A 15,349-nucleotide genomic window follows, 5' to 3' on the forward strand; every position below is an offset into this window, starting at 1 on the left:
AGGTCACTCTCTCTCTGTGCCTCTGCCCCGGCGGCAATTCTCCTCAGCGCGTCATGGCAGCTAGATTCTCCGGCTGTGTTCACTGCAGCGAGTGGTGGGCGGCAGCTCAGGGCTTTTGGACGGGTCTTTCCCCGGTAGCGACTCTCTGCAATTTCCTCCCAAGGGCTCCACTCCCGGCAGGCCGTCTTCCTCCTCAGTGCGCTCCTCACAGCGTCTCCCTGTCACCTCAGGAGACTCCTCAGCAATCACCTCAGGAGGCAACCCCGCCTCCTACTCTTCTCGCTCTGCACCACCCAATCAGCAGCTTTGATTCCTCCTGCTCTGCAGGTCTGTACCTGGGTCCTAGCACTCCACAAGTTGCTGTCCTTTGGTTGCTGGTGTTGCCTAGCAACCTAAGCAAGGGGAAGCTGTTAACCCTTTCAGCTGCACTGTGCCAGTAAGTGAGAAGTGAGAAGTGAGGGTTCCTTTTAGGGAAAATGTAGGTGTCTCACCCAGGTTGTCTCCAGTATATGGGTGATGGTACCTACAGTATATAGCCACATATATCCCCATAAATCCAATTAAATAGGATATCCATGTAAGAGTGTCACATTAGCATTCAGCAGCCTCCTGACCAGCATCGACAACACACATACTGATTCCATCCCTCCCAAGGGAGTCATTACACCCTCAGCGGTAGCGGCGCCGGCACTGCGGCAGGGAATGGGCAGGCACAGCATGATTGCATCAGTATATTTCAGTACCCAATGGTAGCATGAAAGAATGCGGCTTTCCCGGAGGTGCCGTGCCTGCAGAAGGTAATGAGACTGAGTGACTGACTTGTGAGAGAGGCTACTGGGAGTAGCTGTACCAACACATAAAACTTTGAATGACTCGAATTATTCGAACTTCTAAATTATTCGAGTCACTGTGTTGAGACAGCGACTCAGTAGCCATCTCTAGTGTAAAGTAATATAGTAGCAGTGCCGGACGCACCGCTGCTAATACAGCACGGGTAGCGCTGAACGTGCTGGTGGCGGCTGCACTGGCTTGCAGTTGCGGGTCTGGCTGGATTGCGCCTCTCTCCTGTTTTGGGGGAAGCGAGCTGCCCCCTTGCCCCCACATTCCGACACCCCTGGGTGGAGAGAAAGGGGAGCAGAGAGGCTGCCCTGCTCACGGATGGCTGCGGCGGCCATCCTCTGTAAGTGTAGAGACAGAGATAAAGCTATCTCTGTCTCTCCATCAGGGGGGTTTCTGCTGCCGGTGTCAGGGAGCGGGAGGAATGAGCCGCAGCTCAGTAAAGAAAGAGTCGCATGCGGCTCGAGAGACGCGGGTTGGCCACCGCTGCCATAGAATGATTTCAGTCATAGTCATTGCGATATAACAAAACATAGTTCTAGAGTAATTGTTTCATCTCTAACTTCTTGCTCTCCATGAGCAGGCTGTTGGGCTCGGCTCCTGCAGATGCTACAGTACCACCAATGCAGGGCTGTTTCTAGACAATAAGGCTCCCAGTGCGAGCATTAAAAAAAAAGTCCCCCCCATCTCATACACATTAAAAAATGAGCCCCCCGAGGGGGTGTGGCCACTGGCCTCACATGAAAAGACTACCTTATACCCCAGTTTCTGACCCTGCAACAACAGACCTTGGCCACCACAGAGGGAAAAACAACATTCCACCATATTAAGCCCCACACAGTAATGCCCCCTGCACCATATTATGCCCCCTGCACCATATTATGCCATACACTGCAATTCCCGTGATACATTATGCCCTGCAGTAAAGCTTCTAATTACTTTTAAATTACCTGCTTGTTGCCATGGGTTTAATGCACTGGGTGTCATTGCTCATTGCCAAGGGTAATGATCGCTGCAAGGGGTTTCATTCTCTTGGATGCATGCTAGTTGCCAAGGGTAATGCTCATTACTAGGGGTTTCATGCTCTGGGATCCATGCTCATTGCCAAGGGTAATGCTCATTGCTAGGAATATATACTTACTAGCGGGCTATTCTGCTCCCCCTTCTCCTTCCCCCCTAGTACTGCGCTGGGGGGGCAAGTTACGCGGATTGAGGCAATTGCATCGTGGCATCTCAACACAATCGCGTCATTCCATGAAACTTCACCTCCCAAACGGAGTACTAGGGGAGGGGGAGCAGGAAGCCACAAAAGTGCAGCGGTAGGCACACTGTGCGATTGCACGGCTCGCCCACCGCTAGCAATGGCACTGCACCAGTGGAATACAGGGCCTGGGAATTTGTGCTATGGATTTCAATTGACCATCACTGATTTCCCTGTGAATGGCTTTATACTATCAAGGTTAACCACTGATGGTGATCATTGATGGTTAACCGACCGATGGCCATCCCAGCCTTTTAAGTGGACAACCTGACACAAGGTGTTAGGTCAGAGTTTCCCAAACACACCATTAAATTTCAGGTTTTAATGATATGCATGCTTCAGCACAGGTACCTCATCAATTTGATTTTACCATCTGGACACGAGCATGGATATCCTAAAAACCTGGACTGCAATGGCAGAGCCTGGGAAACTCTGTATTAGGAAGTCTTCCTCCAGACACTGTGCTCCCTAACTTTTGGGACTGAGAGTGAAGTGCTTTGTTTGTTGGATGCCTGCTGACAGATCAGGTTTGCCTGACCTGCTGATTCCTGTGACCTTTCTTGTTGGATACCTATTTTGCCAGATCCAGTTTGCCTCTGACCTGCTATTGTCTGTGTGCTTACCTATTGGACACCTGTTGCCAGACCAAGATTATCTCTGATCTGCTGATGCCTGTGCCCTTACTGTTGGATACCTGCAACCTGCCTTGGACTGTATTTAATCCCCTATTATCAGGTGCCACCATCTTGGCTGGACATTTACCATTCATCTGCTGGTTTATAAATTTCAGGGAGAGGACCTCATCCATCTACTTGGATGAATGCTTTGTGCAACAGCATTGCGAACTGTGAAGCATATAGGGGTCTATTCATCATCACTTAATATATACAAAAATAGGTGAAATTCACATTTTCACATACTTTACAAGTTAAGTGTCAGGGCTATTCATGATAAAGGTAACATAGGAGTTATTACAGATATGCCCTGCTTACCTTTTACTCCCAATCTGGCCCACTGTCCCCATACACTAGTATGGGGAGCTAAATTCATCAAGCTCTGTAAATACAACATTTTTAGAGCTTCATTGTGGGAACATTCACCTTCTTCAGATGGCATTTGTTCCTGCACCCCGTTACTTACCTAATGGAAGCAGTCCTGGTCGCGAAGAAGGATCCATTCGGATTCCTCTGCCACTGCCCGTCTTCTTCCACTGGAGGTCGTGCAAGCATGAACCCAAGTTCACGCAAGCGCAGCGGCACTGCCTAGTCAGATTCACGGGGACAGACGACAGACAGTGTTATTGAAGGAAGGGGGGGGTACTTTTTACCCGGGCCTCTTGGAGATCCCGCTTCCCCCCCCCCATCCCATTGCACACTGTGGCACTTTAAGCAGGTAGAGCGATAGGACTGATGGCTGCTGCAGCAGCCTCACTCCTCAGCCGCCGCCGCCGCTGCCGCCTCCTCCTCTGCAAATCGGTCCTCAACCCGGTTACCCCCCACCCACACATGTGGAGTACGCGCCATTAATTTCTCCGTGGCTGCACAGATGTTAAAGGTTTTAATATTTCCTAAGGAGGGGGGCTAGCTACATGCCACACCTATCCGCATTGGCCATGCCCTCTCCCAGTACCTGGGCCCGGCACAGCTTTCAATGCCCCTGAGGACATATTATTTTTGGATCAGCTGTCTCTGTCTCCACGCTGGATCAATGATGAATTGCTTAGCACTCGCAGCAAGTATAAAACTTAATTAACTGGGGCGGCCCGATAATTAGCATAATGAATTTATTATTTATTTATTTATTTATTAACAGTTTCTTATATAGCGCAGCATATTCCGTTGCGCTTTACAATTAGAACAACAGTAATAGAACAAAACTGGGTAAAAACAGACAGACATAGAGGTAGGAAGGCCCTGCTCGCAAGCTTACAATCTATAGGGAAATAGGCATAGCTACACAAGGATAGATGCTATCTATTGCATAATGGTCCACCAGATTGCTAGGTTCTTAATGGGTTGTATGATGATACCCCACAAAGTTATCCAAGTGTCAGGAGGGTGTGAGACTAAAGAAAGACAAGATATGTGATGTTATGAATACTCTACAGAGGATGTAATTAGATAGGGAAGCACTGAAGGTTATGTGGGTGGGTCTGGAATTTGATAGGCTTGTCTGAAGAGGTGAGTTTTCAGGGAACATTTAAAGGTTTGGAGACTAGAGGCAAGTCTTACTGTGCATGGGAGGGCATTCCACAGAGTGGGTGAAGCCCGGATAAAGTCCTGTAATTTTGAGTGTGAACAAGTAATGCGTGTGGATGAGAGACGTAGATCTTATGCAGAGCGGAGAGGTCGGGTAGGGAGATATTTTGAGATGAGTGAAGAGATGTATGTTGGTGCAGTTTGGTTAATAGCCTTGTATGTGAGTTAAAGTATTTTATATTTAATACGGTAGAATACCGGTAACCAATGGAGGGACTGACAGAGCGGATCTGCAGACGATGAACGTCTGGCAAGGAAGATTAGCCTCGCAGCTGCATTAAAAATGGATTGTAGTGGTGAGAGCCTATGTTTGGGAAGACCGGTCAGGAGACTATTACAATAATCAATGCGGGAGATAATGAGAGCATGGATTAGAGTTTTTGCTGTGTCTTGTGTAAGATAAGGGCGTATTTTGGATATGTTTCTTAGATGTATGTAACATGATCTTGAGACAGATTGAATGTGGGTAACAAAGGACTGTTCAGAGTCAAGAATGACACCTAGGCAGCGAGCTTGTGGGGTAGGGGTGATTGCAGAGTTCTCAACAGTGATAGAGCTATCAGGTTGGAAACTACTATTGGCCGGTGGAAATATAATTAATTCTGTTTTGGAAATATTAAGTTTGAGGTGGCGAGATGTCATCCAAGATGAAATGGCAGAAAGGCATTCAGTGACACGGCCCAATACAGATGGTGACAAATCAGGGGAGGATAGGTAGATTTGAGTATCATCCGCATACAGATGGTACTGAAATCCTAAAGAGTTGATTAGTTTGCCAAGAGATGTGGTATAGATAGAGAAAAGCAGAGGACCTAGGACTGAGCCTTGCGGTACTCCAACTGAGAGAGGTAGCGAAGGAGAGGTGGAATCAGAGAAACGAACACTGAAGGAGCGATTAGATAGGTAGGATGAGAACCAAGAAAGGGCTGTGTCCTGAATACCTAGGGATTGTAGTGTTTGTATGAGAAGAGAGTGGTCATCAGTGTCAAAAGCAGCAGAGAGATCAAGGAGAATAAGTAGAGAGTAATGTCCTTTAGATTTAGCAGTGACCAAATCATTCACTACCTTAGTCAGTGCTGTCTCTGTGGAGTGTTGGGCACGAAATCCTGACTGAAGTGGGTCCAGTAGGCTGTGTGAGTTAAGAAAGTGTGTGAGGCGAGTGTAGGCAAGTCTCTCCAGTAGCTTGGAGGGGCATGGGAGCTGAGAGATGGGACGGTAGTTAGAGAGAGAGTTCGGGTCAGAGTTTTGTTTTTTTCAGAATGGGAGTAATCACTGCATGCTTGTATAGAGAAGGAAAGATACCAGTAGACAGGGAGAGATTACAGATTTTCGTTAAGGTTGGGATGAGCACAGTAGACAGAGCTTTACTAATTTGTGAGGGTATAGAGTCAAGGGGAGAGGTATTAGAGTAGGCAGATGAAAAGAGTGCAGATACTTCATCTTCATTTGTAGGATCAAAGGAAGAGAAGGTGTTAGAGGGTTCAGGCAGGGAATTGAGCAGGTCACTTGCTGTGGAAGAGCATACCATTTCATTTCGGATCTTGTCAATCTTGTCCTTGAAATAGGAAGCAAGATCTTGCGCACTGACAGTGGCTGGTGGGTTAGGTGAGGGAGGGACAAGAAGTGATTTAAATGTATTAAAAAGTCGCTTGGGGTTAGAGGCTTGAGCAGAGATGAGAGATTGAAAATATGTTTGTTTGGCAGTGTCCAGAGCATTACGATAAGAGTGGTAGGTGGTCTTATATGTGAGAAAGTCACTTGAACTACGAGATTTACGCCACTGGCGTTCAACTTTACGTGAGAGTTTTTGTAAGTGTCTAGTGTATTTAGAGTGCCACGGTTGACATCTAAGTCTACGTGGAGTGTGATGGGTAGCTGGAGCCACTTCATCAAGTGCTGTTACTAGAGTTTGGTTAAGGTGTGACACAGCAGTCTCTGGAGAGGTGAATGTAGAAATTGGTGAGAGCAGTGGTTGCAGAGAGGTAGATAGTTGTTGAAAATTAATAGCGTTAATATTTCTGCGGGTAAGAGGTGTCCTTGTAGACTTTAGGGACATGGAGTTTGAAGTAATGGAGGAGAGCATGCATGTGATAAGGTTGTGATCTGAGAGAGGGAATTGGCTAAGAATACCAAATAGAAATTTAAAAGAGCAGCACAAAGAGTAATATACAGTGATAACACTGAGTTGGGCAATAGCAAAAAAAACTGTAAAATACGTAAGGCTTAGCTTTCTGTGTTTGCTGATCATTCTGCGCAGTACTAATACAAGGAGCTGTACGCTGATGTATGTGAAATGTAGAGTGAGGGCTCCCTCTTGTGTAGAAGAAACAGAATGACATACTGAGTGCTAGCAACTGAATAGAACGATAGGGTATTAGTGGCAATATTAACAGTGATTGCCCATATGTTGATATTCAGAAGATTTAACAGGGTATTAATGTATGTGAAAACTTGAAGGGCAATTATATGAAGAGGGTTGAAGTGCCAAGACCCTCACACAGCAATAGTGTAAATGATGGATAAACTAATCAGTAGGTAAGAAATGGACATGTTGCTGGGGCCCTTTAAGTCCCGTCACATTCTTGTTTTGTATACAGGTACAACGTGCATTAGTGGCCACTATGGTATAATGCTGCTTTTTGTAAATGCTTATGCTCCATCATTTGCTTCCTCCTCAATTTTTTCAACCATACAGAACAGAGATGGCCCTAGACATAGGCAAACTAGCAAATGCCTAGGGGCACAAGCAGCTTCTGCTGATTAAAATGATATGCAGCATGCCTCGATTCTGTGTGTGACTGCGGCTCTATCTGCATACAAAATGCATTACTAATGTGCAGCATTATGTGTATAAGGTGTACTACAGTTCTTGGTGGTGAAACGTATAGAAAAGGCACTACTGTGTGGTCTAATGTGAATAAAGAGCAATATGGTGTGGTGTAATGTGAATAAGGGGCACTACTGTGAGGAGTAACGTGGTATTACTGTGTGATGTAACGTGAATAAGAGATACTATTGCATGATATAATGTGAATAAAGTTGCAGTACTGTGTGGCGTAATTTTTGTGTGGCCATGCCCCTTCCCAGCAAGAACACAAACCATATTGGACTGCGCACTGAATGTGCACACTGTTCCTATTTAAAATATAGGGGGTAGGAGTACTAAAATGAGGACTACTATGGGTGAGGGGTGATGGTGCTGGTAAAGGGGTACAGGATGAGAGGCGGAACTAGCGTCTGTACAAGGGGGCACCAGGCAAAATCTTGCCTAGAGCATCATATTGGTTAGGGCCGGCTCTGATACAGAATATCTGAAAAGCGGCATTATCATGGATCATGGATATGAAACTGCAAGTAATATGATGTTTGGAAGCAGGAGAGAATCAGGTTCAGTTAAATGTTATTACTCTACTGTTGAACAAGTACATTGTTCAGTAAGCATACTTGCCGACTTTATGGCTGCCCCCTCTGGGAGGGGATAGTCAGGTCAGCTCAGCGGGGGTCATGTCACGGAAAAGTAGGCAAACAGGGGAAAGGCATGATGATGCAATTGTGTCCTCGTGGCCCCAACCCCTGCTACATAATGCCGTAATGATCTGCATTGTGAAGACGGGATTGGGGCCACAATAATGCAATTCAGCGCAAATCGCATCATCTAACGCCCGGACCACCCACTTTCCGGACCACCCACTTTCTCTCAGTAAGAGGACGGCTGCAGGCGGTTGTTAGCCGGCTCCAGTAGACTTGCACACTCTTCCAGGTGACGGAAGTCCCACCCAATTTTTGGGAGCCTCCTGGACGTTCTGGGTGAGTAGACAAGTTAGTCATTAAGGCATGTATTTTTATTTAATGATCCAGCATACTGTAGCACTGATTTACATAGGGCTCCATCACCGTGGAATACAACCTTAAGGGGGAGTCTCCCTATAGTGTGTTCATTATTGTATCCACATCCTGAAATCTTCAGTTTTCTTTCGAGAAATCCTGCAGGGAATGAATGAATAGCATTATTTTTGAGGTTGCATTCACAGGCTTCATCTATAAATTCCTGTTTACAACCTAGGGGTCCTATAAATGTTTATAAGTAATGATCAGATATCCGTAATGGGGTTAATTTATATTTTAATATTTGTTAATTTATTTTGTGTGAGATATGCATTTTTGTACTGTACATGCACCATAAAACTACATACATATGCCTATATAGAGTTTTTGTGTATGTCTGTCTTTTATCTCCTTAAGGCGGGAGAGGTGGGACTGGGGTGTTGTTCAGTCATAGACAAGTACAGTAAGGTCATGTACATGCAATACAGTTGAGAGGCGTGTCACTTGCGGGTAGGAGCGCTGGTTCAATGACATAAGATGCTGCTGCTGATTGCCTTGTGGTACCCCCTCTCCTTGTCTCCCAATACACTCCAGTGTGGCTCTTTAGACACTAATTTGCTGGCTGGACGTATTTGTGCATTGTACGTGACTAGTATAAAGAACACATGAAAATCAACATAGTTACATGCATATGTTGTAAAACCCCAGTTTTGCACCCTGCACCCCCAGACACTGGCCACTACCAGAAATAAAATACACACATATGCCCCAATAGGAAAAATAAATAAATAAATACACTGACCCATTTATGAAAAAAACTAACACATTGGCCCCATAGGAAAAAATAAAAATAAACACATTGGACCCCTCAGTTGAAAAATAATATACACTGCTCAAAAAAATAAAGGGAACACTTAAACAACACAATGTAACTCCAAGTCAATCACACTTCTGTGAAATCAAACTGTCCACTTAGGAAGCAACACTGATTGACAATCAATTTCACATGCTGTTGTGCAAATGGAATAGACAACAGGTGGAAATGATAGGCAATTAGCAAGACACCCCCAATGAAGGAGTTGTTCTGCAGGTGGTGACCACAGACCACTTCTCAGCTCCCATGCTTCCTGGCTGATGTTTTGGTCACTTTTGAAAGCTGGCAGTGCTTTCACTCTAGTGGTAGCATGAGGCGGAGTCTACAACCTACACAAGTGGCTCAGGTAGTGCAGCTCATCCAGGATGGCACATCAATGCGAGCTGTGGCAAGAAGATTTGCTGTGTCTGTCAGCGTAGTGTCCAGAGCATGGAGGCGCGACCAGGAGACAGGCCAGTACATCAGGAGACGTGGAGGAGGCCGTAGGAGGGCAACAACCCAGCAGCAGGACCGCTACCTCCGCCTTTGTGCAAGGAGGAACAGGAGGAGCACTGCCAGAGCCCTGCAAAATGACCTCCAGCAAGCCACAAATGTGCATGTGTCTACTCAAACAATCAGAAACAGACTCCATGAGGGTGGTATGAGGGCCCAACGTCCACAGGTGGGGGTTGTGCTTACAGCCCAACACCGTGCAGGACGTTTGGCATTTGCCAGAGAACACCAAGATTGGCAAATTCGCCACTGGCGTCCTGTGCTCTTCACAGATGAAAGCAGGTTCTCACTGAGCACGTGACAGACGTGACAGAGTCTGGAGACGCCAAGGAGAACGTTCTGCTGCCTGCAACATCCTTCAGCATGATCAGTTTGGCAGTGGGTCAGTAATGGTGTGGGGTGGAATTTCTTTGGGGGGCCGCACAGCCCTCCATGTGCTTGCCAGAGGTAGCCTGACTGCCATTAGGTACCGAGATGAGATCCTCAGACCCCTTGTGAGACCATATGCTAGTGCGGTTGGCCCTGGGTTCCTCCTAATGCAAGACAATGCTAGACCTCATGTGGCTGGAGTGTGTCAGCAGTTCCTGCAAGACGAAGGCATTGATGCTATGGACTGGCCCGCCCATTCCCCAGACCTGAATCCAATTGAGCACATCTGGGACATCATGTTTCGCTCCATCCACCAATGTCACGTTGCACCACAGACTGTCCAGGAGTTGGCGGATGCTTTAGTCCAGGTCTGGGAGGAGATCCCTCAGGAGACCATCCGCCACCTCATCAGGAGCATGCCCAGGCGTTGTAGGGAGGTCATACAAGCACGTGAAGGCCACACACACTACTGAGCCTCATTTTGACTTGTTTTAAGTACATTACATCAAAGTTGGATCGGCCTGTAGTGTGTTTTTCCACTTTAATTTTGAGTGTGACTCCAAATCCAGACCTCCATGGGTTAATAAATTTGATTTCCATTGATAATTTTTGTGTGATTTTGTTGTCAGCACATTCAACTATGTAAAGAACAAAGTATTTAATAAGAATATATTTCATAGGAAGTGTTATTTTAATGTTCCCTTTATTTTTTTGAGCAGTGTATTTACAATGTATAGGGGCACTAGTAACATCACTGCATGATATATGCTGTAATATACAATGTATTGAGGTACCGGTAACAACACTGCACTGTCTATGCTATAATATACAATGTATAGTAGAGGCACTAGTAACTAGAGATGAGCGGGTTCGGTTTCTCTGAATCCGAACCCGCCCGAACTTCATGGTTTTTTTCACGGGTCCGAGCAGACTCGGATCCTCCCGCCTTGCTCGGTTAACCCGAGCGCGCCCGAACGTCATCATGACGCTGTCGGATTCTCGCGAGACTCGGATTCTATATAAGGAGCCGCGCGTCGCCGCCATTTTCACACGTGCATTGAGATTGATAGTGAGAGGACGTGGCTGGCGTCCTCTCCATTTAGATTATAAGAGAGAGAGATTTACTGGAGCTTAGGACTAGGAGGAGTACTGTAGAAGTGTAGAGAGTGCAGAGAGTTTACTAGTGAGTGACCACCAGACAGTGCAGTTTATTTAATATATCCGTTCTCTGCCTGAAAAAAGCGATACACACAGTGACTCAGTCACATACCATATCTGTGTGCACTGCTCAGGCTCAGCCCAGTGTGCTGCATCATCTATATATATTATATATCTGTCTGACTGCTCAGCTCACACAGCTTATAATTGTGGGGGAGACTGGGGAGCACTGCAGTGCCAGTTATAGGTTATAGCAGGAGCCAGGAGTACATAATATTATATAGTGAGTGACCACCAGACAGTGCAGTTTATTTAATATATCCGTTCTCTGCCTGAAAAAAGCGATACACACAGTGACTCAGTCACATACCATATCTGTGTGCACTGCTCAGGCTCAGCCCAGTGTGCTGCATCATCTATATATATATATATCTGTCTGACTGCTCAGCTCACACAGCTTATAATTGTGGGGGAGACTGGGGAGCACTGCAGTGCCAGTTATAGGTTATAGCAGGAGCCAGGAGTACATAATATTATATTAAAATTAAACAGTGCACACTTTTGCTGCAGGAGTGCCACTGCCAGTGTGACTGACCAGTGACCTGACCACACTGACCACCAGTATAGTTAGTAGTATACTTATATTGTGATTGCCTGAAAAAGTTAAACACTCGTCGTGTGACTTCACTTGTGTGTTGTTGTTTTTTTTATTCTATAAAAATAAAACTCATTCTGCTGACAGACAGTGTCCAGCAGGTCCGTCATTATATAATATATAATATATACCTGTCCGGCTGCAGTAGTGATATATATATATTTTTTATATCATTTATCATCCAGTCGCAGCAGACACAGTACGGTAGTTCACGGCTGTGGCTACCTCTGTGTCTGCACTCGGCAGGCAGTCCGTCCATAATTGTATACCACCTAACCGTGGTTTTTTTTTCTTCTTTATACATACATACTACTACGACATCTCTTTATCAACCAGTCTATATTAGCAGCAGACACAGTACAGTACGGTAGTTCACGGCTGTGGCTGCCTCTGTGTCTGCACTCGGCAGGCAGTCCGTCCATAATTGTATACCACCTAACCTTTTTCTTTGCATCATGTGCTGATTGGGGAGGGTTTTTTGGAAGGGACATCCTGCGTGACACTGCAGTGCCACTCCTAAATGGGCCCGGTGTTTGTGTCGGCCACTAGGGTCGCTAATCCTACTCACACAGTCAGCTACCTCATTGCGCCTCTTTTTTTCTTTGCGTCATGTGCTGTTTGGGGAGGGTTTTTTGGAAGGGACATCCTGCGTGACACTGCAGTGCCACTCCTAGATGGGCCCGGTGTTTGTGTCGGCCACTAGGGTCGCTAATCTTACTCACACAGCTACCTCATTGCGCCTCTTTTTTTCTTTGCGTCATGTGCTGTTTGGGGAGGGTTTTTTGGAAGGGACATCCTGCGTGACACTGCAGTGCCACTCCTAGATGGGCCCGGTGTTTGTGTCGGCCACTAGGGTCGCTAATCTTACTCACACAGCTACCTCATTGCGCCTCTTTTTTTCTTTGCGTCATGTGCTGTTTGGGGAGGGTTTTTTGGAAGGGCCATCCTGCGTGACACTGCAGTGCCACTCCTAGATGGGCCCGGTGTTTGTGTCGGCCACTAGGGTCGCTAATCTTACTCACACAGCTACTTCATTGCGCCTCTTTTTTTCTTTGCGTCATGTGCTGTTTGGGGAGGGTTTTTTGGAAGGGACATCCTGCGTGACACTGCAGTGCCACTCCTAGATGGGCCCGGTGTTTGTGTCGGCCACTAGCGTCGCTTATCTTACTCACACAGCGACCTCGGTGCAAATCTTAGGACTAAAAATAATATTGTGAGGTGTGAGGTATTCAGAATAGACTGAAAATGAGTGTAAATTATGGTTTTTGAGGTTAATAATACTTTGGGATCAAAATGACCCCCAAATTCTATGATTTAAGCTGTTTTTTAGTGTTTTTTGAAAAAAACACCCGAATCCAAAACACACCCGAATCCGACAAAAAAAATTCAGTGAGGTTTTGCCAAAACGCGTTCGAACCCAAAACACGGCCGCGGAACCGAACCCAAAACCAAAACACAAAACCCGAAAAATTTCAGGCGCTCATCTCTACTAGTAACACCACTTCTGCATACTGTGCCTCTACAGTAGAGTACTGTATTTTAACTACTTCCAGTGCAGTGCAGGTCAGTCCCACATGGGTTAAGTGAAACACACTATGGCCCTCATTCCGAGTTGTTCGCTCGCTAGCTGCTTTTAGCAGCAATGCACACGCTAGGCCGCCGCCCTCTGGGAGTGTATCTTAGCTTAGCAGAATTGCTAACGAAAGGTTAGCAGTTCTGCTATTAAATATTTCCCTGCAGTTTCTGAGTAGCTCCAGACCTACTCCTAGATTGCGATCACTGCAGACTGTTTGGTTGCTGGTTTGACGTCACATACACGCCCTGCGTTCGGCCAGCCACTCCCTCATTTCGCCAGGCACGCCTGCGTTTTTACCTGACACGCCTGCGTTTTTTAGCACACTCCCGGAAAACGCTCAGTGTCCGCCCAGAAACACCCACTTCCTGTCAATCACTCACCGATCAGCAGAGCAACAGAAAAGCGTAGCTCGGTCCTGTGTAAAATTGCATAGTTTTGTGTGAAAGTACTTAGCGCGTGCGCCCTGTGGCCCATACGCATGCGCAGAACTGGTGGTTTTTAGCCTGATCGCAATTCTGCTAAAAACGGCAGCGAGCGAACAACTCGGAATGACCCCCTGTGTCAGTAGACTATGCCAGCAGCAGCAGCAGAGATACTGGGGGGGATTTATAATCAAATACACAGTGGGTCCCTATGCTCTCTAGTGGTACTGCACATAGGGCCTATTTCAGACCTGATCACTGCTGTGCATTTTCGCACAACAGCCGATCAGGTCTGAACTGCACATGCACCGGTGCCGCATGCCAGACAGCCGACGGCCATCTCAGCCCTGCTATCGCCTCTGCCTGATTGACAGGCAGAGGTGGTCGCTGGGCAGGAGGGGGCGGGCCGGCGGCATTTGGCTGCCATTTTAGGGACGCAGTCCGGGCAATGCAGGCGTGCTCGGACTGTACGGGGGCGGGCTGTGGTGGCTGCGCAATGTCACATGAAGCCGCTGCGACCCGAACAGCGACGGGTAGCTCCCTGCCAGCGAGCAGTAGATTCGCTGGCAGGGAGCTACTCGTCAAGTACAAAAGCATCACCGCTGTGCGATGCTTTTGTACTTGTGCGGCGGGGCAGAGCCAGTCATGCGGGGCGGACTAGCCCTGTGCTGGGCGTCCCTCGCATATCTGAGTAACTGATCATAGCCGTGCAAAATTTTGCACAGCTACTATCAAGTCTGAATTAGGCCCATAATGCAGGTATTTCAGTATTACACCACCAAAAATGTTACCACCTCACAGGCAGTTTTTGCCTTCTCAGTTATAATACACATGGATGCCCACCAAATATACATAATGCAGAAACATGGGGCAGGATGTACTAAGCGGAAAATGTGGTAAATCCCCGTTTACCGCATTTACCTAATGTACAAAGACCTGGCCGCCGAGTCAGTGCTGCGGAGGGGTTCGCCACCTTTTGCTGATAATACCCCATAAAAGCCTATAGGCTTCTTTCCGCAGTGCTGTGTGAGGGATCTGATCGGATCCCTTTCAGCATGCCCCGCAGCCGACCCCGTCATTCTGCACATGCGGACACAGGGGAACGAAATCTGGAAGTCAGAGAGATGCCAGGGATCGCGAAGGACAGCTCTTATCGGAAGAGCTGTCCTTCGCAATACTAAGCGCATATGTAAATACATACGCGCTTAGCAGTGTGGTGATGGGTGGCGATGTCACATAGTACATCCCTCCCATGGCAATAGTAGCTTTTTGCTGGAGTGGTGTGATTGTCTCTAGTGTACATGATATCTACAGCAGGCTGAGAAAAACGGGATCCGGTCTGAAGATCGACAGTGTCTAGGTCGACAATGTTTAGGTCGACCACTATAGGTCGACAGTCACTAGGTCGACATGGATGGAAGGTCGACAGGGTTTCTAGGTCGACATGTGCTAGGTCGACAGGTCTAAAGGTCGACATGAGTTTTTCACTTTTTTTTCATACTTAACGATCCACGTGGTCTACGATTGGAACGGTAAAGTGTGGCGAGCGAAGCGGTAGCGGAGCGAAGGCACCATGCCCGAAGCATGGCGAGCGAAGCGAGCCATGCGAGGGGACGCGGTGC

The sequence above is a fragment of the Pseudophryne corroboree genome, chromosome 2 (assembly GCF_028390025.1).
Source record: "Pseudophryne corroboree isolate aPseCor3 chromosome 2, aPseCor3.hap2, whole genome shotgun sequence".
Lineage (NCBI taxonomy): Eukaryota > Metazoa > Chordata > Amphibia > Anura > Myobatrachidae > Pseudophryne > Pseudophryne corroboree.